General features: G+C 38.6%; 1 long non-coding RNA gene across 2 annotated transcripts in view; it reads right to left on the bottom strand.

Annotated features, from left to right (window-relative positions):
- Window positions 1–22,280, bottom strand: part of LOC123333733 — a 268,037-nt gene that overhangs the window by 101,117 nt on the left and 144,640 nt on the right. Inside the window, exon 3 of one of the 2 annotated variants that reach the window (XR_006551223.2) lies at window positions 21,304–22,112. The exons of the other annotated variant lie outside the window; for it this stretch is intronic. This is a non-coding gene — a long non-coding RNA (uncharacterized LOC123333733). Of the gene's footprint in view, window positions 1–21,303; window positions 22,113–22,280 lie in introns of those variants that run through there. 2 annotated transcript variants of the gene reach the window in all.

The raw sequence follows: 22,280 nt of genomic DNA, 5'->3' as shown, positions 1-22,280 counted from the left end.
CTTCAGCATCAGTCCTTCCAATGAACACCCAGGACTGGTCTCCTTTAGGATGGATTGGTTGGATCTCCTTGCAGTCCAAGTGACTCTCAAGAGTCTTCTCCAGCACCATAGTTCAAAACATCAATTCTTTGGTGCTCAGTTTTCTTCACAGTCCAACTCTTACATCCATACATGACCACTGGAAAAACCATAGCCTTGACTAGATGATGAATATTAGATTTGGTAATTAAAAATATTCCTGCTACAGGACTTTGAATCCTGTGGAGTGATTCAGTGTTGTGAGATCCTTGGGATGACTCAGAATGGCATCTTCAGAGTCAAGACAACGTGTAAATACTGAATGAAGGGCCTGTGGGAGGGTGGTGTCTCTGTCCGTCCTCCTGTGGTTCCCATCTGAGACAGGTTTCCTCCAGCTTTCCCTGCCATTCTCAGAACTACTAGGTATCTTCTGAAACTGATTCCTTTGCTGCCTAAGTTACAATATTTCTGTTTGGGCAAACAAGTACCCTGATTTACCATAAGCACCCTATTTTGTGCTTCACAATACTTTCTGCACACAATCTCAACTATAATCTCATGTTTAAATTTTATTAGCTAGATTGTAAACTCCGTGAAATGAGAAGCTGCTGTTAGCTAGACTCCCTGTGGTTTTCCCAATATTTAACAGAATGCCTGAGACATATTCCTTAGAAATGCATATTGGAATACATGGGAGGGGGAGGAGGGGAGAAAGAGTAAATACAGACTTTAATCGACAAAATACTAAAGGGAAAATAATCTAGTGCTAGTTACCCCCAATATGAAATATTCAGTTAAAATGATTACCACCTACTATCATGGTAAGTGAGTGGACTTGGTGGGAGGCTTGTGCAAGATTTTCTGTTTTTGAAAGATTGTACAAGCATTTCAAAATGCTCACCAGCAAACGAAAAAGCCTGGAGGTACAAATGCAAATTAAATGTCATTTAACCTTGCAGAAAGAATCTCAATATCTTATGTGAATTATGAGAGCTTCTTACAACATCACTATTCTAAGAAGATAGCCCACATCCTTTCTGTGGATACATGAGGGGATACTAGCTGCACCCAGAATGGACAGTTGTATGTGGTGAACTGGGAGATGAATGATTCGCACAAACACATAAAAAGTAAACATAATAATGCTACAAGACCCATGGGATTTCTGTTGATTTCAGTTTAACTTTTTCAGAATTCAGAAACCCAATCTGAATACAATACCAGAAAGACAATCTGACTGATAAGTTTGATCCCTGGAGATTCAGTTCTGCTTTCCTTAAAGATCTGTTTTGAAAAGGCCAATGCGCCTGAATTATTGGCATCAAATCTGGTGGTAAAGAGAATGACTTTCTTTTTTTTTTTTTCTCCAGATCCTTTACCTTTTAAAGGAACCACAAGATAAAGAAATTAATGGGTTTTTCCCAAAAGGCCAGGGTTTTAATACAGCTCCAAAATAATATATGCATTACAACTTCATTTTCAATCCATGGGTAAAGTTGAATTCCCCATTCTTTTTTCTTATCCTTGTGGCCCAAGATGGGGAAAGGGGTTTATTTAGGAACTAATTACTGATTCCTCCTTTTTATCCCACTTGCCTCTTTCTTTCTTTCTTCAAAGATGCCCTACTATTGATAAACCTTCAGTTTTCAGTCTCCACCTCTTTATCCTTTTATATCTACAGATCTACTCTGATTTATTTCTTTTGCCACTCTGCATTATTTATTAGGCAGTATTTTTTTCATATTACCTTCACAAATATTTTGAATAAATGATCTTAGTCAAATACTTTTCTGCCGTACCTATAAAGTTATTACTATGATAATCATAGCCCTGAAACTATTATCTTTGACCATCTTTGATATCTTTGTTGTTGTTCAATCATTAAATCATATCCAACTCTTTGCAACCTCCATGGACTGCAGCATCCAACCATCTCATCCTCTGTCATCCCTTTCTGCTCCTGCCCTCCATCTTTCCCAGCATCGGGGTCTTTTCCAGTGAGTCGACTCTTCACATCAGGTGGCAAAAATATTGGAGTTTCAGCTTCAGCACAGATCTTCCAATGAATATTCAGGACTGATTTCCTTTAAGATGGACTGGTTGGATCTCCTTGCAGTCCAAGGACTCTCAAGAGTCTTCTCCAGTACCACAATGGCTTACTAAATGCTAAATCCAAAGATCATCAGTCATGATTTCTCAGTAGCATTTACATTTTCATCCTAACCTTTCAAAAATATTCCCTCCAGTAGCAAACTCTAAACTATTTTGAACTGGCTCTCACTGACAGTTTTTCCTGTCTCATTATTACTTTTCTCCTTCTGCAACATAAAATGTGATTCTCAATGAGTTAATTTTAAGAATCACATGAGAAACTTTTTCTGACTATATGTATTTTTAACTTAGATATCCTGAGATAACTGGCTTAACTTTCAGGGCTTCTGCATAAACAGGTTAAAATAATAATCACTGCTAGATTCAGTTGGTATTACTGATAGAGTGTACCATTCTCCTTCCATATACTAGGCAACTGAAAAAAAAAAGCCTAAGAATTATTGGAGAGTTAAATAAACATGAGACAAGCATACTGAAAACCTCAATTCACCAACGCATAAAGTCCTTTCACTTTTCTTCATTTATTTCATCCAACTGTACTAAGTGAAATCTTCTTTTCCCCCAGTGGCAGATATTTTACCATGTATTGGGAAGATTATATAACTCTCTTGTACATTTCCGTTATTAAATGTTCATCCACCTTAAAACCATAATGTTCTATCTAATTTAAAATATCTTCTCTCTCCACTGCTAATCATGCTAGTGGGACAAATATCCTGAAATACAAATAAAGTAATTTCCTCCTTTTTTAAAAAAAAATCTGTTCTCTCACCTCTGGTATGTTGAAATGCTAAGAGTAAGAATGTGTGAATATGTGACACATTTTTAATTAGCATTTGTATTTAGGTCTAAGTTGATGATCACTTTTTTCTGAATCACAATGTTGGTTGCTGGTTGCTCAGTCACTCAGTCATGTCCGAATCTTTGCCACCCTATGGACTGTAGCCCTCCAGGCTCCTCTGTCCATGACATTTTCTAAGCAACAATACAGGAGTGGTTTGCCGTTTCCTACTCCAGGGGATCTTCCCAACCCAGGAACCAAACCTGTGTCTGCTTTGTCTTCTGCATTGCAGGCAGATTTTTTACCCGGTGAACCATTAGGGAAGCTCTGATTCACAATAATAACCTCTTTGTAGCAGGTGTCCAAATGCTGGTGTTCTCACAAGGCACAGGTGTGAGCTCTCCCAGGTTCCCTGAGGGGGCAATTCTCTACTGCAGAATCCCTTAAATTATAAAAACTAGCTTTGGTTCAAACTTTTTCAGTCACTTACATCTCATGTTCCATATGGGGTGCCCCAATCCAAAGTCATATATTAATCCATATTAAATATAAGTAATAAGTGGTGGGCTGCCATCTATGGGGTCACACAGAGTCAGACACGACTGAAGTGACTTAGTAGCAGCAACAGCAGCAGCAGCAGCAGTAAGCCAAAAAGGTTGACAACATGGAATGATTTTTTAAACACTACTGAATAAACCAAAAGCATAGAGAAAGAGAAAAAACAAAAACAAACAAACAAACAAAAATAAGTAGCAAAATGGTAAACTTTAACATCTTAATCAGGTTAAATACAGATGTTCTACAACACCCCAATAGAAAGAAAATGCCATCTATGCATAATTATATAAACACAAGAAGACATGAGTAGGTTAAGAAAAAAGAATGGAAAATATAGTATCTAACTACTTAGTAAAAGAACAATAGAGTGACTAAAATACTAGACCAAATAGACTTTAGAACGAGGAATAGTACCAGAGATAAGAGGAACATTATCATTGTGAAAAGTTTGGCAATTTTTTACAAAGACATGTTAACCCTAAATATGTATGTGTCTTACAACAGAATTTCAAAATACATAAAAAGTTGTGATAAAACTAAAAGGATAGATAAACCCAAAATTATAAAGGTGTTCTTTAAACTTCTCTTATTAAGCAGTACAATGAGGTTAAAAATTCAGTAAACATATGAAATATTTAATAACACTATTAACCAACTTGAACTAATGGGTAATTATAGATTAAATAGAAAATTCTAGAATGTTCCACCCAAGACGAGCAGAATATATACTCTTTTTCAAAAGCATAAGGAATATTCACCAAAGTAAACTATGTCCTGGACCATAAATAAGTCTAAGCATATTTAAAAGAAGTTAGACTATATAAAGCATACAGTTGACCCTTGAACAAACAATATAGGAACTGGGATGCTGACTGTCCGCACAGTCAAAAATTCCCCTATAATATGTTGGTACTCTGTATACGTGGATTCTCAGTATCTATTGTTATCCTCCATATTTGTGGTTCTGTATTAGCAATTCAACTAACTGTGAATGTAGTAGCACAGTATTTACTATTGAAAAACACTCATGTATGAGCAGGCCTATGCAGTTCAAACACATGTTGTTCAAGGATCCACTGCATTTTATAATAATGATGGGATTAAAACAAAATTAACAAGAAAAAGGTCCCACCAAAAACTTGCAAAAGAAATAATACATTAATAAATGAAGCCACTTGAAATATTACAACATGTTTTAAATTGAATTAATATGAAAACTCAACATATCAAAAGTTGCAAGATGCACCTAAAGCATTTATTAATGCATAATTTATATATCTTTAAAAATAAGTACATAATGTCAGTGAAGAAGTATCTCAAATGAAATATCTAGCTTCTAAAAACATTAAATGAAAGTAAATTAAAATCAAAACCAAAAATAAAGAAGATAATAAAGATAAGAAAGGAAATCAGTAACTTTAAAAGTATAAAAAGAATAGAGAAAATGAACAGAACCCTTTAGTTTCGTGAAAAGCCAAGAAAATTGATAAACTTCCCAGCAGACTGTTAAAATTAAAAGCAGAGAACATACAGAGAAACAGCAGAAATGAAATGGGGATAGTACTACAGATGCTACTGACCTTACAATGATAATATGGACATACGAAAAACTTTATGCCAATATATTTCCCAACTAATAAATGGGGCAAATTTTTTGAAAGACACAAATTTAGAAAGCTATTCTATGAAACAAATAGATAGCCTAAGTAGTCTTTATATAAAATAAATTTCATTATGCAATATCTCACTACATAGAAAACTCTGAGAGAGTAAACTGGTAAATTCTTGCAGACATTTAATGAATAAATAATTTCAATTTTAGACAAACTCAGAAACTAGAAAAAGAAGGAATACTCTGATTTCATTGTGAGGACAGTATTGACCTGACACCAAAATCAAAGTGTTCACTGGATCTAAATATTAAAATATATTTTTATCATTCTGCCTTGTAATTCTAGTATGAAGGATAAAAAGGAAATCAAATTTTAATAAATGAATACCTATCTCATGATATAAGTAGTTCTTAGGCACCACCAGAGCAGAAGATACAATGATGTGCAAACAGAATCACTGTGATGATAACCACTACGTATGATACATCAGCCTCTGACATGCCAAAATTTTGTCATCATTTTAACATTTTCAGGGACCCTAATGTTTTTGTTGTTTAGCACTATCACAATTTTTATATGATCTCCAATATACCAGTTCACGGAGATAACACATGTCCATTACCAGGACAATAAAAACATTGTTTATAAGTAAAAATCTTTCTCAAAATGGCCCTTCTGGGAAAAGAATGACCACCCACTCCCTTTTAGAATCACTTCTAGATGTATTTAGAAAAAGAAAAGGAACATTTTGTCAGTTTTCATACATATTTCTAAGCAGTAAACTTTAAAAATAACTGTGTCAAAATTCAGTTTTATGCATGCATGCTTAACTCAGTTGTGTCTGACTCTGAAGGATCTTCCCAACCCAGGGATCAAACCTACTTCTCCTGCATCCCCTGCACTGGCAGGCAGGTTCTTTACCACTAGCACTACCTGGGAAGCCAAACGCAGTTTAAGAAATTCTTTCAAACATAATTATTTTATCCTTAAATTTGTAGAATTGAAAAGTTTCATCCACTCAAAAGATTAATCATGGAAAATGTTCATTTCTGATCAAAAGCAAAGAATTATTTCCTCAATGTACTTGATTTACATACTTGAGGAAGATGATTTATATAGCCATAAACATCAGACACAACTGAGCTACTCAAAGACACACACACAAACATTTCCTAGATTTATGCTTTTCAATTAAAAGAGAAGGCATTGTGATTTCATATTTAATCAAAATAATTTAAATTGAAAAGAAAAAAAATTATATGCATGTTCAAAACAGCTGTCCTTTTGTTCTCTGTACATTCCTTGCCCAACCAGCGCCTGCTTCAACTGTACCCTACTCAAATGACTGACCTTCCTATGTATTTGCGCTAGACCCCAACTAGTGATGGTTCTTGTCAAAAGGGTAGTGAGTGGTGTGTCCCTCTGCTGTTTCCCTGGTAACTAATGAGCCCACCTGACATCAATTCCCCCGTAACTGGTAACTGGTAATCTTCCATTCTCCTCAAATAAAGATTGCCACCATATTGTGGACTTAAAAAAAAAAAAAAGCACAATGTGAGAGTTGCGACTTGTTTTCTTTCGGGCAATATGAGGACTGCAGCCCAAGAGGCTGCACCTCGGATAGCTCTGAGAAACTGTTCCAAAGAAGCAGAGGGGGAAGGTAAATATATGTGATTTTGGTGAAGAGGGAGTTCAATGCAATCGAGCACTTATCCTACAGAAGGTTTTCTGCTAGTCACAAGGAGCTAATGTCACCATGAATGGATTTAGTGCTTTTCTAGATATAAGGAGATGCAAGAATTGGGCTCACAAAATCAGTTCCTAAAAATATTTAACTATCTGAAGACCTGTTCCACCAGTTTTCCTGGAACACAAGTGCCTCAGCTTTGTTCGCTACCCTGAACTCCTTTCAGAGCATGACAAAAGTCAACAAATAGAGCAACACAGGATTCAGTCCAGCAGAGGTAGATTGTAAATGCCCTTGGGAGACCCAATGTGTAGTTGACAATGTCCTGCCTCTTGTGTGCTGTACATTGTAGAGTGTCTATCCAGGACCCTGCTTCCAACATGTAAGCCCCTTTCCCCATTTATTAAACCATTGATGTCTCTGTCACTGACTTTGACTGTTTCTTTGACCTTGAAGCTGCAATCACCATCTGCAATCAGCTTCACTGCAGATGGTGATTGCAGCCATGAATTAAAAGATGCTTACTTCTTGGAAGGAAAGTTATGACCAACCTAGACAGCATATTCAAAAGCAGAGACATTACTTTGTCAACAAAGGTACATTTAGTCAAGGCTATGGTTTTTCCAGTAGTCATGTATGGAAGTGAGAGGTGGGCTATAAAGAAAGCTGAGCACCAAAGAATTGATGCTTTTGAACTGTGGTGTTGGAGAAGACTCTTGAGAGACCCTTGGGCTGCAAGGAGATCCAACCAGTCCATCCTAAAGGAAATCAGTCCTGGGTGTTCATTGGACGGACTGATGCTGAAGCTGAAACTCCAATACTTAGGCCACCTGATGTGAAGAACTAACTCATTTGAAAAGACCCTGATGCTGGGAAAGATTGAGGGCAGGAGGAGAAGGAGAAATCAGAGGATGAGATGGCTGGATGGCATCACCAACTCAATGGACATGAGTTTGGGTAAACTCCAGGAGTTGGTGATGGACAGGAAAGCCTGGTGTGCTGCAGTCCATGGGGTTGCAAAGAGTTGGACACGACTGAGTGACTGAACTAAATGACCTTGAAGCTGGGCAAGTGCAGGTCTTAGACACCTGTGGGGTTCAGCCCAACAGTATATCACAAGCTCCTATCTTCAAAATCTCTCTCCAAGTGTAATAAGCTATTCTCTAAACAATGCAGTGTTCACAAAGGTTTGCTGCTGCTAAGTTGCTTCAGTCGTGTCCGACTCTGTGTGACCCCATAGATGGCAGCCCACCAGGCTCCCCCATCCCTGGGATTCTCCAGGCAAGAACACTAGAGTGGGTTGCCATTTCCTTCTCCAATGCATGAAAGTGAAAAGTGAAAGTGAAGTCGCTAAGTCGTGCCCGACTCTTAGCGACCCCATGGACTGCAGCCCACCAGGTTCCTCCATCCATGGGATTTTCCAGGCAAGAGTACTGGAGTGGGGTGCCATTGCCTTCTCCATCACAAAGGTTTAGGAGGTACATTCAGGGAAAGAAAAGACTTAGAAAATATACTATTCTTGTATTCTAATCATTGCTGGTTGAAGAGTTAGAAAATATCACAAAACACAAAATACTCAAACTTTAGAATAGAGTTGTTCTTATGAGGAGAAATTGAAATGTATAATTTCTAATTATGAATTGTAGGGATTGGAAATCTATTATTTAAATATTTTCCTCAGTTCAGTAGCTCACTCATGTCTGACTCTGAAATCCCATGGAGTCTCTTCTTTCACTTTCATCAAGAGGCTCGGCAGTTCAAGTTCTGCCATAAGGGTGGTATCAAAGCATATCTGAGGTTATTGATATTTACCCAGGCTATCTTGATTCCAGCTTGTGCTTCATCCAGCCTGGCATCTCACATGCTGTACTCTGCATATAAGTGAAATAAGCAGAGTCACAATATACAGCCTTGACATACTCCTTTCCCGATTTGGAACCAGTCTGTTGTTCCATGTGCATTTCTAACTGTTGCTTCTTGACCTGCCTACAGATTTCCCTGGTAAGTAGTAAATATTATACACATACACACATACACATATTTTCATAGCATTCTATGAACATAACAGTTTAAAAGACACTCCATTCTTTAAAATATACTTTGGCCATCTCATGTGAAGAGTTGACTCATTGGAAAAGACTCTGATGCTGGGAGGGATTGGGGGCAGGAGGAGAAGGGGACGACATAGGATGAGATGGCTGGATGGCATCACCAATTCGATGGACGTAGTTTGAGTGAACTCCAGGAGTTGGTGATGGCAGGGAGGCCTGGCGTGCTGCAATTCATGGGGTTGCAAAGAGTTGGACATGACTGAGTGACTGAACCAACCAACCATTCTTTAAAATTATATAAGCAAGTATTGTAAGTGCATAAAAAGAAGCTTTTTTGATTGTAATGTATGTGCCTGACATTAAGCTTTAGATTGCTGAGAAATCCATTTCAAAGTCATCCTTCTTTAACAAATATATTGCCAACTGAATCGGTTTCCCTAGGTGGCTCAGACGGTAAAGAATCTGCCTGCAATGCAGGAGACCCGGGTTCAATCCCTTGGTTGGGAATGTTGGAGGAGTTTGTAACTTCCTCACTTCTGCTTGCCACAGCAAAAATTTGAAGGAATGGATGGACCAGTGTTACAGCTCCATGTTACAGCTCAGTTTTATTTAGCAAGCAAAGGGAAATACATCCTTGAGGCATGAGGATGGGCCGACCCAAAAGACTGGAAGAGAAGAGAAACCCCTGGCTCAATTTTGGCTCCTCTTTTTATTTGCTATTTCTCCTCCCCCTGAGCCTGCCCTATGTAAATCTGGCTAGCCAGGAGATCTGTTCTCACTCCAGTCCTCAGACCTTCCTTTGTTCTATTTTTGTGGGCCTTTCCCTTCATTGTCTTTTAGCCACCACCATTCTGGACTCCTTTTTCTTATTCTAATTACTTAACAGGAGGATCCCCTGGAGAAGAGAATGGCAACTCACTCTGCTATTTTTGCCTGGAGAAGCCCATGGAGAGAGGAGCCTGATGGGATACAGTCCATGGGGTTGCAAAGAGTCAGACATCATTGAGCAACTAACAATTTCAAGTCACTGCTGCTGCTGCTAAGTCGCTTCAGTCGTGTCCGACTCTGTGTGATCCCATAGACGGCAGCCCAACAGGCTCCCCCGTCCCTGGGATTCTCCAGGCAAGAATACTGGGGTGGGTTGTCATTTCCTTCTCCAATGCATGAAAGTGAAAATTGAAAGTGAATTCGTTCAGTCGTTTCCAACTCTTAGCAACGCCCTGGACTGCAGCCTACCAGGCTCCTCTGTCCATGGGATTTTCCAGGCAAGAGTACTGGATTTCAAGTCACAACTACTAACAAAACAACTAGATAAGGAACCAGGCCACCTCACGCATGAAGTTTCCTTTATAGAAAGCTCTGGGTGATATAGATAACAAAAAGCTTTTCCCTTCCCTCATCCTAATTCCTACTCTTAAACTCTAAATACAGTAATAGCGAGCCCACAAAATTCTAGGCACCCCATCCTCATCCCCAGGAAAGGCAGAATTCCAGGTCCATATGCACACACACTCTTGAAACTGAGCAGGGTCCTATGGGCTTCTAGGTATGAAAACCTTTCACTTCCTTGCTTTTTGGCTCCAGCCTCCATGACCTTCCTTGAGTTCCAAAGCATATACTCTAGGACAGTTGATATCCTGGAAGGGATGGGATGCAGAGATAAGGGAAGTGCAGCCAGGAAACAAAGGTGCAGTCTTGGGGCAGGTCCTGGTTCCCTTTCAAGGGATACACATAACAGTATCTTTGAGCTCTTTAAGGTATCAGCATTCTCCAAACCAGAGAAAGATCACCTGAGGCTACATTAAAAGAACCAGAGGAACTCATCAAGACGATTACTTGAGGGATTTCCCTGGCAGTCCAGTGGTTAAGAATTTGCCTTCCAATGTAGGGTGTGTGGGTTCAATTCTTAGCCAGGGAAAAAAGATTCCTCATGCTGCCAGGCCAAAAAAAGCCAAAACCTAAAACAGAAGCACTGTTGTAGCAAATTCAATAAAGACTTTAAAAATGGTACATAAAAAAAAAAAAAAAAAAAAAATTTGATGAAATTAAAGGAGCCATTCAAGAAACTAAGATCAAGGCATCCAGTCTCATCACTTCATGGGAAATAGATGGGGAAAAGGTGGAAACAGTCTCAGATTTTATTTTCTTTGGCTCCAATGTCACTGTGACTGCGGCCATGAAATTAAGAAACACTTGCTCCTTGGATGAATAGCTATAACAAACCTAGATAACATATTAAGAAGCAGAGATATCACTTTGCCAACAAAGATTCATATAGTCAATGCTGTGATTTTTTCCAGTAGTCATGTACAGATGTGGGTATTGGACCATAAAGAAGGCTGAGCACTAAAGGCTGATTCTTTTGAAGTGCTGTGCTTGAGAAGACTCTTGAGAGTCTTTTGGACAACAAGGAGATCCAACCAGTCCATCCTAAAGGAGATGAGTCCTGGGTGTTCATTGAAAGGACTGATGCTGAAGCTGAAGCTCCAATATTTTGGCCACCTGATGCAAAGAGCTGACTTATTAGAGAAGACCTGATGCTGGGAAAGACTGAGAACAGAAGAAGGGAACTACAGATAATGGGATGGTTGGATGGCATCAATGACTCAATGGACATGAGTTTGAGCAAACTCCGGGAGACAGTGAAGGACAGAGAAGTCTGGCATGCTACAGTCCATGGGATCACAGCCTCAGACCCAACTTAGCAACTGAGTAAAAACAACAACAACGGAGTAATGTTCCTGAACACACCCTAATCTTATGAGTATCCCTGCTTTTGAAGAACCATTGTTACAAAACTCCTCATCAAATCCTCCTAAGTTGGGACACAGTTGCAGGGGGGTGGGGTGGGCAAAGCAATAAAGCTTTTTTTTTTTTTTTTTTTCTATTTCACTCAAAGCTCTGTCTTCAAGATGTTATTTGGCACTGATAGGCAGAGGTGGCAGAGGTTAAAGTGGTGAGATAGCATCACCAATTCAATGGACATGAGCTTGAGCCAACTCCACAAGGTAGAGGTGGACTGGGAAGCCTGGTGTGCTGCAGTCCATGGGGCTGCAAAGAATTGGAGACAACTTAACAACTGAACAACAATAACACAGGGGCCATGATTTTGGCATCTCTCTCTTTCTCTCCCACCCCTACATGACCTCCCTATGTGACTCTTAGGCCCACCATGTAGCCTCCAGGACCTGGGAGAATAAACCTTGTTTTTTCAATTACCTGCTGGTTGTTACTGAGGTGTATCTTACAATATCTTGCACTAATAAAAAGAACCACAAGCTTGGCTCCTACTGTCTGAATGTCTGTGGGAGCTCTGTACAAGCAGTATGGCCCTGTGAGTGCCTCAGGCACTCCTAGCCAGTAGCATCACTACCCATATTCAGAGACCAACATGCAATGGAATGTATCATTTGTAGTTAAATTTCTAAGCTGCATTCTAGGAAAAATTATCTATTGGAAATGGTAGAGAGTGGATATGACAGCAAAGGCTAATCATAACTATTCCCAGCTTGATGACATATTGCAGCACCAACACCATTCTGTTGTTTGAATGGAAAAACATATTTACTTTCTCAAATTTTTATTAACTATATTTTAAATAGGGCTTCCCCTGTTGCTCAGTGGTTAACAATCTGCCTGCAATGCAGGAGTCACAGGAGACACAGTTTCGATCCCTGGGTCTGGAAGATCCCCTGGAGGAGGGCATGGCAACCCACCCCAGTATTTTTCCCTGGAGCTGGCAGTCTACAGTCCATAGGGTCACAAAGAGTCAGACACAACTGAAGCAACTTAGTACACATACACGTATTTTAAATAACATCAGGATTTCTTCTAAGTCGCTTCAGTTGTGTCCAACTCTGTGTGACCCCATGGACTGCAGCCTACCAGGCTTCTTCATCCATGGGATTCACCAGGCAAGAACACTGGAGTGGGTTGCCATTTCCTTCTCCAAAACAACATCAGGATTAAGGCCCTATATTTAACTTTCTCAGATCCCTATCAACTATTTTCTACATAGTTGACTCATCCTTATAAGTGGGTGTGTCAAGCAGTTACTGCCACAATACTATACACAAAGCATTAGAAAACAGCCTCATGTGTCTATGCATCAGATGGTTGAAAGATGTAGAGTCAGACTGGGCTCAGCCTGGCTCTCTGCTTCAGTTTGGATCTGGGTCTGTTCCATGTAACTCCTTGGAGGAAGGGACTAGCTGGCGTAACTTCTCACTGCAATGTCAGACATGCAAGAAAGGCATCATGACCACACAAGTGTATCAACTCTCTGTTGCCATCATATCTCCTCACTTCCTATTGGTTAAAGTAAGTCACATGGTTGGTAATATTAGGGCCCCATTCATCCTGCAGATTTGAACAAGTAAAAGCAGAATCCAGGTGTGTGACCAGAAACTTAATTCACATTTTGATAGTATGAACATCGTGTTTAGAGCTCAGTCACTCAGTTTTGTCTGACCCTTTGCAACCCCAGGGACTATAGCCTGCTAGGCTCCTCTCTCCATGGGATTCTCCAGGCAAGAATACTGGAGTGGGTTGCCATTTCCTTCTCCTGTTACAGTGTAAAACCAACAAAAATTTTTATGAAAAGAATATAAAAGAATTATATATAAATATAATTTATTTATTTATGAGGTTTATTTTCTCTATTAGTAGAATATTATTAAAATTTAATATTCTACTAATAGAATGAAAAAATAAACCTTCATTTTGAGCCTGTTTGGCCTAAAGGGAAAGGAAATTTTCTAGAGTAGCTTTTGGAAATATAAAATGCTAACTTATAGACATAAATCTTGGAAGAAATTATAACATAGATGGACCCTATCACTAGTTTGGATTCAATACAGGTAGCTTTAATTCTAATAGTACTGAAGACTAATTGTGTAGGCTACTGTTCTAGGTACTAACATTTAGCATTATTAATAGTAAAAAAAAATTATAACAAATTGTGCAAAGATGATGATATAATACCACATTCATTAGTTAGAAATTGTAACCATTAACATACAAGAGAAAATCCACTGGCTTAAGAAAGATATAGAAAATTAAGTTCAAATAGCTTGTCCAGGATCTCACATACAGTAAGTGGTAGAGTTAGATTTCAAACTCATAGTCTGTCAACTAAACCCACATGCTTAACTACCTGATTGTATTTCTCCTTCATAACTTCGTATCTGGTATATCTTCATTAGTGCTTCATATCTGGTGTAGCCTTCATATCCCACCTAATTTATATGTCCCACCTGTGGATCCTCCTGGAAAAAGTAGACAATAACTTTCAACAGGTGTGCTAAGCCACTTCAGTAGTGTCTGACTGTTTTGACCCTATGGACTGTAGCCCACCAAGCTCCTTTATCCATGGGATTCTCCAGGCAAGAATACTGGAGTGGTTGCCATGCCCTCCTCCAGGGGATCTTCCCAATCCAGGGATTGAACCTGCATCTCTTAGGTCTCTTGCACTTGCAGGTGGGTTCTTTACCACTAGTGCCACCTGGGAAACCCCACTTTCATATATCATTTATGTCATTTTCAAGGCTGATTATCTTCTTTAGGTATTCAGAAGGCAAATTTAATATATGCAAGATTCTTTTACAAAACTTAGATCCATTCTTTTTGAAGTTAATATGATGCTGTTTCTATGTTTACAAGTAAGTCCATCTGATAAGTAAATATTTAATATGATTAAAATTAATTCCTTATAATGAGCAATTCAATATTGTAGCTATTGTTAATTACAAAAATTAGTATTGTTCAAAAAATCACCGTTTAACACAATCTATGTAATTATATTTTTAGCTATCAAATAACAAGCAGTAACAAAATTGTCCCACAGTCCCTAAACATTCCACTAAAATGTAAAAATAACACAGAGGGAAAAGAAAGTATCTAAAACCAAACAGCAAGTGAAAAAGATATAGCTATGTCTCTTCACCGTGTTATGTTCAAACTAATTATTTATCCTTAATACAGTAAAGAGGAGCTGGGACATTGTGATTCATTCTTAGTCTCTTCTTATAATGAAACTCAATCAAAATAAGTGATGTATTTCTAATGGGTTAATCATATTTTAAAATGTTTTAATATAGTTAATTTTGATAATTTCTTTAAAATGATCATATCATAAATATACATTTTAACATTCCAATAAAACATGTCTCAGATAGATACATTTTATTCATGGCAACACAGTAGCCAATATCCCTTTCTTTCATCTTTACATGGCATACATTAGAAACCATTCCAACACGAAGCCTTGGAAAAAACATTATTACTGAATCAAAGACCCGGCACTGATTCACCTGCTGTGTGACTCTGAGAACATAATGTATAAAAGTGCTGAGTCATTTTTTAATCTTAGAAAGTCAGAAAATATGATTAATGCATCTTTTAGCATTATTTAAGATTTAAACATAGCAATACTTGTTCAAGTGCTTATAAACTCTAAATAACATGCAAACATAAAATTAAATTTCATTATGACCACAGCCTTAAAAGCTAGGGTATCTGCAGATACTTGAACTGAAAAGTTTGGAATATTAGAAGAGGTAATTTATGAGTATAGCTTAAATGTAATAACACAATTTAATAGAACCTATTCCCACAGTGGAAATAATTATATCAAAAGGAAAGCAAATATGTGCAAAAAATAATTAACCATGGTATATTACTTATCAATTGCTGCATGACAAACTGCCATGAAATTTAACAGCTTAAAATTGCAAACTATTTTATTTTTTTCAGGTTCCCAGGTGGCACAGAGGTAAAGAATCTGCCTGCCAATGAAGGATACACAAGAGACACAGGTTTAATTCCTAGGTTGAGAAGATTCCCCTGGAGGAGGAAATGGCAACCCACTCCAGTATTCCTGTCTGGAAAATCCCATGGACAGAGGAGCCTGGGGAGCTACAGACTAAGTAGACACAAAGAGTTGAACTCTATTGAGCATATATGCACACATTTTTATTTCTGGCCACACTACATGGCTTGCAGCATCTTAGTTTCCTCACCAGGAAATGAATCCAGCCCTCAGCAATGAAAATGCCGAGTCTTCACCACAGGACCGCCCAGGAATTCCCTAAAATTACAAACTTTCAATCTCAAGTTTCTATGGGTCAGAATTCTGGGAGTGGTTCTCCAGAAGCCTAAGCTGGGTGGTTCTCATCTGGAAGTCTCACCAGGATGCAGTCAATGTACTGGCTGTGTCTGGGGCAGTCTGAAGACTTGACGGAAGACTTGCCAAGATGTCTCATTCACATGGCTGTCAACAGGTGGCCTCAGATCCTCACCATAGGAACCTTTCTAAAGTACTTCTTGAGTGTTCTGACAACATGACAGCTCTCTTTCCCCAATGCCAGTGATTCAAGAAGAAAGTAAGGAGGAGGCTGACAGAATCTTGATGACAAGTTTTACCCCGTCAGTTTTGTTGTATTCTACTTGTTAGAAGTAACTCACTAAATCCTTCAAGCTAGGCTTCAACAGTATGTGAACCGTGAACTTCCAGATGTACAAGCTGGATTTAGAAAAAGCAGAGGAACCAGAGATTAAATCACCAACATCTGCTGGATCATGGAAAAAGCAAGGGAATTTCAGGAAAATATCTCCTACTTCACTGACTATGCTTAAGATCTTAACTGTGTGGATCACAAAAACTGTGGAAAATTCTTAAAGAGATGGCAATATGAGATCACCTTACCTGTCTCCTGATAAACCTGCAAGCAGGTCAAGAAGCAACAATTAGAACCATAGAACAACAGACGGGTTCAAAATTGGGAAAAGAGTACATGCAAGGCTGTATATTGTCACCCTGCTTATTAAACTTACACACAGAGTACATCATGTGAAATTCCAAGGTGGATGAAGCTCAAGCTGGAATCGAGATTGCCAGAGAAATATCAATAAACGCAGATAGGCAAATGAGACCACCCTAGTGGCAGAAAGTGAAAAGGAACTAAGGAACCTCTTGATGAAGGTGAAAGAAGAGAGTGATAAAGCTGGCTTAAAACTCAACATTCAAAAAACAGAGAACATGGCATCCAGTCCCATCACTTCATGGCAAATAGAAGGGGAAAAATGAAAACAGTGACAGCCTCCAAACTCACTGCAGACAGTGACTGCAGCCATGAAATTAAAAGATGTTTGCTTCTTGGAAGAAAACTATGACAAACTTACACAGCAAATTAAAAAGCAGAAACATCACTTTATTGACAAAGGTCTGTCTAGTCAAAGCTATGGTTTTTCCATTAGTCATGTATGAATGTGAGAAGAAGCCTGAACACAAAATAATTTACACTTTTGAACTGTGGTTTTGGAAAGGATCCTTGAGAGTCTATTGGACAGCAAGGAGATTCAACCACTCAATCCTTTAGGAAATTAACCCTGAATGTTCTTTGGAAGGACTGTTGATGAAGCTCCAATAGTTTAGCCACCTGATGTGAAGGACTGACTCACTGGAAAAGACCTTGATAATGGGGACAGTTGAAGGCAAAAGGAGAAGGGGGTGGCAGAGAATAAGATGATTAGGTAGCATCACTAATTCAGTGGACATGAGTTTGATCAAACTCTGGGAGATAGTGAAGAACAGGGAAGCTTGGCATGCAGTCAGTGGGGTTGAAAAGAGTTGGACATGACTGAGTGACTGAACACCACCACCACCATCAAAAGGAAGGAGAATCAAGCTCTACTTCCTGAAAGGAGAGCTAGCAAAAATTTTGTGCACACTTGTAAACACTTCAAATTTCAGTCTCACTATTATGATCCAGTAATACAGTGGGTCTCATTCAATCTGCATCAAGTCAATTATTTTAATTATCATGAAGTTCTTACTAAAGCTACTATGCATGATGTGCATGCTCATGCTCAGTTGTGTCCAACTCTCTGTGACCCCATAGACCCCATAGACTGTAGCCCACCAGGCTTCTCTGTCTATGGAATTTTCCAAGCAAGAATGCTGGAGTGGGTTGCCATTTCCTTCTCCAGGGGATCTTCCTGACCCAGAGATTGAACCCATATCTTCCAAGTCTTCTGCACTACAGGCAGTTTCTTTTTTTTTTTTTAACCACTGCACCACCTGGGAAAGGATGCTGAAACAGATGGTGGGGATAGTGAAACGTATTTACCTTTTAATGTATAAATCAGATATGCATAAACGTATTTACCTTTTAATGTATAAATCAGATATGCATAAAGGATAGAAATACACAGTATACTGTGGTATAAAACTTCACATGAGAGTAATTAGAAAAATAATGTCTAAGAACTCCTGGTAGGGTTAAAAATAAACAGGTTAAAGACAAGTGATTTAACTTCTGTTTTAATAAGATAGAGATTTAATTTGTCTAATTATTGTAACATCTTTATATATGTCAGGTATAGTTGCTGAACAGTTAAATACTTTAAGAAGCAATTATCTGGTTTTACAGTTAATTCAACCAAAATCTTTCACATGACCATGAAAAAAATATTACATCTATTCACACACACTGAAACACACATTTGTATAATTAAAATGGTATTTAGAGCACAAGTTTAATCAAAAGCATGAGTTTAATGCTTCTATATGCATTATCACAATACATCATCAGAGTCAGTGTGAGGAATAAGAAAAGCCAGAGTAAATGTACTCCTGAGTTACTATCATTAACACTACAAACTTATAGCCAATATTTTTTTTTTAATTATAAGTCTAGTAGTTGAGAAAAATTTTGAACTTAATAATATGTGATAATGCATCATGCTCCTGACAAAATAGAGCCAAGGGAGAAATACAGGTTTCAAGGCGAACATTCATAATTATATCTTTAAATGAGTTGATGACAACAACAGGAATAACTATATATAAATATAAATAATTTGCTTCATGTTGATCTGGAGTTAAAGTTCCTGGTTTTCTTCTAATAACAAAGGGTTCTTCCCCCAAACCAATGCCTAAGCGTGATAATTATCTACTTTGCAAGCATCTTTTAAACTGTTATCTCTTTGGAATTCTATCTTAAGAACAGACTTTTCAACTTCTCTCCAAATTAAACACTACAGAATAGTGGTGTAAAGTTGCATTGCATAAACATGGAGTGTTAAAACCAACACCATCCCTTTCCAGATGTGTGATTTTTATTCAAGATCATTATTAGTGAGTATCTACCATATGACAGGCACTGTTTAAGGAGAAGCAATACAACATGAAATAAGATGCTCTTTATATACTCATGGAGTGTGAATGTTCTGAACTGCCTAATATTCACTTAGTTCTCCATCTCTCCATCTATAAAATGGGGAAAGTATTGTACTCTAGACATAATGCTGTTGCTTAAATATGACAATTTCTGTACTGAGCTTTGAGGTGCTGTACACTACAGCAGATAGAATTTAGTCAATAAATAATTGATATCCCTGTGATTTTAGGACCCATCTTAGTAATTCCCATAGAATTCTAGACAGAGTATTTATTCTTTATTAAGACATTATTGTTTTCCTTTATTTCTGACTCTGAGACTGAATTTCACTCTTTTATTTTGATTCATAGACTACTAATGGTAATTTAATGGGAGAAAAAAACATTCTTCTACAGAGTGTTTGCATAACATCAATGCCCACAAAGGTATGTTAAATCAGATAATTAAAGAATATGGAGAAACAGACATGGAAAATAGACTTATGGACATGGGGAGAGGAAAGGAGAGGGTGAGATGTATGGAGAGTTACATGGAAACTTACATTACTACATGTAAAATAGATCAGATCAGATCAGTCGCTCAGCCGTGTCCAACTCTTTGCAACCCCATGAATCGCAGCACGCCAGGCCTCCCTGTCCATCACCAATGCCGGAGTTCACTAAGACTCACATCCATCGAGTCAGTGATGCCATCCAGCCATCTCATCCTCTGTTGTCCCCTTCTCCTCCTGCCCCCAATCCCTCCCAGCATCAGAGTCTTTTCCAATGAGTCAACTCTTTGCATGAGGGGGCCAAAGTACTGGAGTTTCAGCTTTAGCATCATTCCTTCCAAAGAAATCCTGGGGCTGATCTCCTTCAGAATGGACTGGTTGGATCTCTTTGCAGTCCAAGGGACTCTCAAGAGTCTTCTCCAACACCACAGTTCAAAAGCATCAATTCTTCGGTGCTCAGCCTTCTTCATAGTCCAACTCTCACATCCATACGTGACCACAGGAAAAACCATAGCCTTGACTTGACGAACCTTTGTTGGCAAAGTAATGTCTCTGCTTTTGAATATGCTATCTAGCTTGGTCATAACTTTCCTTCCAAGGAGTAAGCGTCTTTTAATTTCATGGCTGCAGTCACCATCTGCAGTGATTTTGGAGCCCAGAAAAATAAAGTCTGACACTGTTTCCACTGTTTCTCCATCTATTTCCCACGAAGTGATGGGACCGGATGCCATGATCTTCATTTTCTGAATGTTGAGCTTTAAGCCAACTTTTTCACTCTCCACTTTCACTTTCATCAAGAGGTTTTTGAGTTCCTCTTCACTTTCTGCCATAAGGGTGGTGTCATCTGCATATCTGAGGTTATTGATATTTCTCCCGGCAATCTTGATTCCAGCTTGTCTTTCTTCCAGTCCAGCGTTTCTCATGATGTACTCTGCATAGAAGTTAAATAAACAGGGTGACAATATACAACCTTGACGAACTCCTTTTCCTATTTGGAACCAGTCTGTTGTACCATGTCCAGTTCTAACTGTTGCTTCCTGACCTGAATACAAATTTCTCAAGAGGCAGATCAGGTGGTCTGGTGTTCCCATCTCTTGAAGAATTTTCCACAGTTTATTGTGATCCACAGAGTCAAAGGCCTTGGCATAGTCAATAAAGTAGAAATAGATGTTTTTCTGGAACTCTTTTGCTTTTTCTATGATCCAGCAGATGTTGGCAATTTGATCTGTGGTTCCTCTGCCTTTTCTAAAACCAGCTTGAACATTAGGAAGTTCACAGTTCACATATTGCTGAAGCCTGGCTTGGAGAATTTTGAGCATTACTTTACTAGTGTGTGAGATGAGTGCAATTGTGTGGTAGTTTGAGCATTCTTTGGCATTGCCTTTCTTTGGGATTGGGATGAAAACTGACCTTTTCCAGTCCTGTGGCCACTGCTGAGTTTTCCAAATTTGCTGGCATATGGAGTGCAGCACTTTCACAGCATCATCTTTCAGGATTTGGAATAGCTCAACTGGAATTCCATCACCTCCACTAGCTTTGTTCGTAGTGATGCTTTCTAAGGCCCATTTGACTTCACATTCCAGGATGTCTGGCTCTAGGTCAGTGATCACACCATCGTGATTATCTTGGTCATGAAGATCTTTTTTGTACAGTTCTTCTGTGTATTCTTGCCACCTCTTCTTAATATCTTCTGCTTCTGTTAGTAAAATAGATAGCCAACACGAATTTGCTGTATGGCTCAGGAAACTCAAACAGAGGCTCTGTATCAATCTAGAGGGGTGGGATGGGGAGGGAGATGAGAGGGAGTTTCAAAAGGAAGGGGATATATGTATACCTATGGCTGATTCATGTTGAGGATTGATAGAAAACAGCAAAATTCTATAAAGCAATTATCCTTCAATTCAAAATAAATTAATTTTTAAAAAAGAATAAGATGTTGAGTAAAACTGCAAACTATTGTGACTTCATTAACCAGGTTTAGAGCTGTTTCCCTTTAATGGCAAAATATTCTTTCAGACTCCATTTAGGGCCCTATTTCAATACAGACCTACAGCTTTCTTGTTGTTCAGCTGCTAAGCCCTGTATGACTCCTTGCAAACCCATGAAACTGCAGCTTATCAGGCTTCCCTATCCTTCACTATTTCTTAGAGTTTGCTCAAACTCATGTCCATTGAGTCTGTGATGACATCTTTCTAGAGGGCATATAAAGCTATTAGTCAAGAATGTTCATCTGGGACAAGTCGAGTGGATTCAATGGCCAACACAACCCAGAAGCCATGTGACCTTCATAAGCACTCTTACCCACCCCATATTATTAAGTTCTCTCATCTAAACAAAGGAGATGATAATTGTTCATTGTTGTTCAGTAACCAAGTCATGTTTGACCCTTCATGACCCCATGGATTGCAGTATGTCAGGCATCCCTGTCCCCCACCATCTCCTGGAGTTTACCCAAGTTCATGTCCATTGCATCAGTGATACCATTCAGCCATCCCATCCTCTGTGGTCCTCTTCTCTTTCTGCCTTCAGTCTTTCCAGCATTAGCGTGTTTTCCAATGAGTCAGAAGCTTGCATCAGGTGGCCAGAGTATTCGAGTTAATAATACATATTTCATAGAGTTGCTGTGAAGGTCAAATGGAAGGTTCAAATTAACTCACAGAATTAACATAAATTAAATCTCAGAGAGAATTATTAATATTATCAGATGTTGAATATCAACGTGTACAGACACCACAGTTGGCTTTATTATATAAGGCACATGAGTTAGGCAATACATTTGAAAGATACTA

Source organism: Bubalus bubalis, chromosome 5 (genome assembly GCF_019923935.1).
Source record: "Bubalus bubalis isolate 160015118507 breed Murrah chromosome 5, NDDB_SH_1, whole genome shotgun sequence".
Taxonomy (NCBI): domain Eukaryota; kingdom Metazoa; phylum Chordata; class Mammalia; order Artiodactyla; family Bovidae; genus Bubalus; species Bubalus bubalis.
The sequence above is the reverse complement of the archived record's forward strand: the minus strand, read 5'-3'. Positions and strand labels throughout refer to the sequence as shown.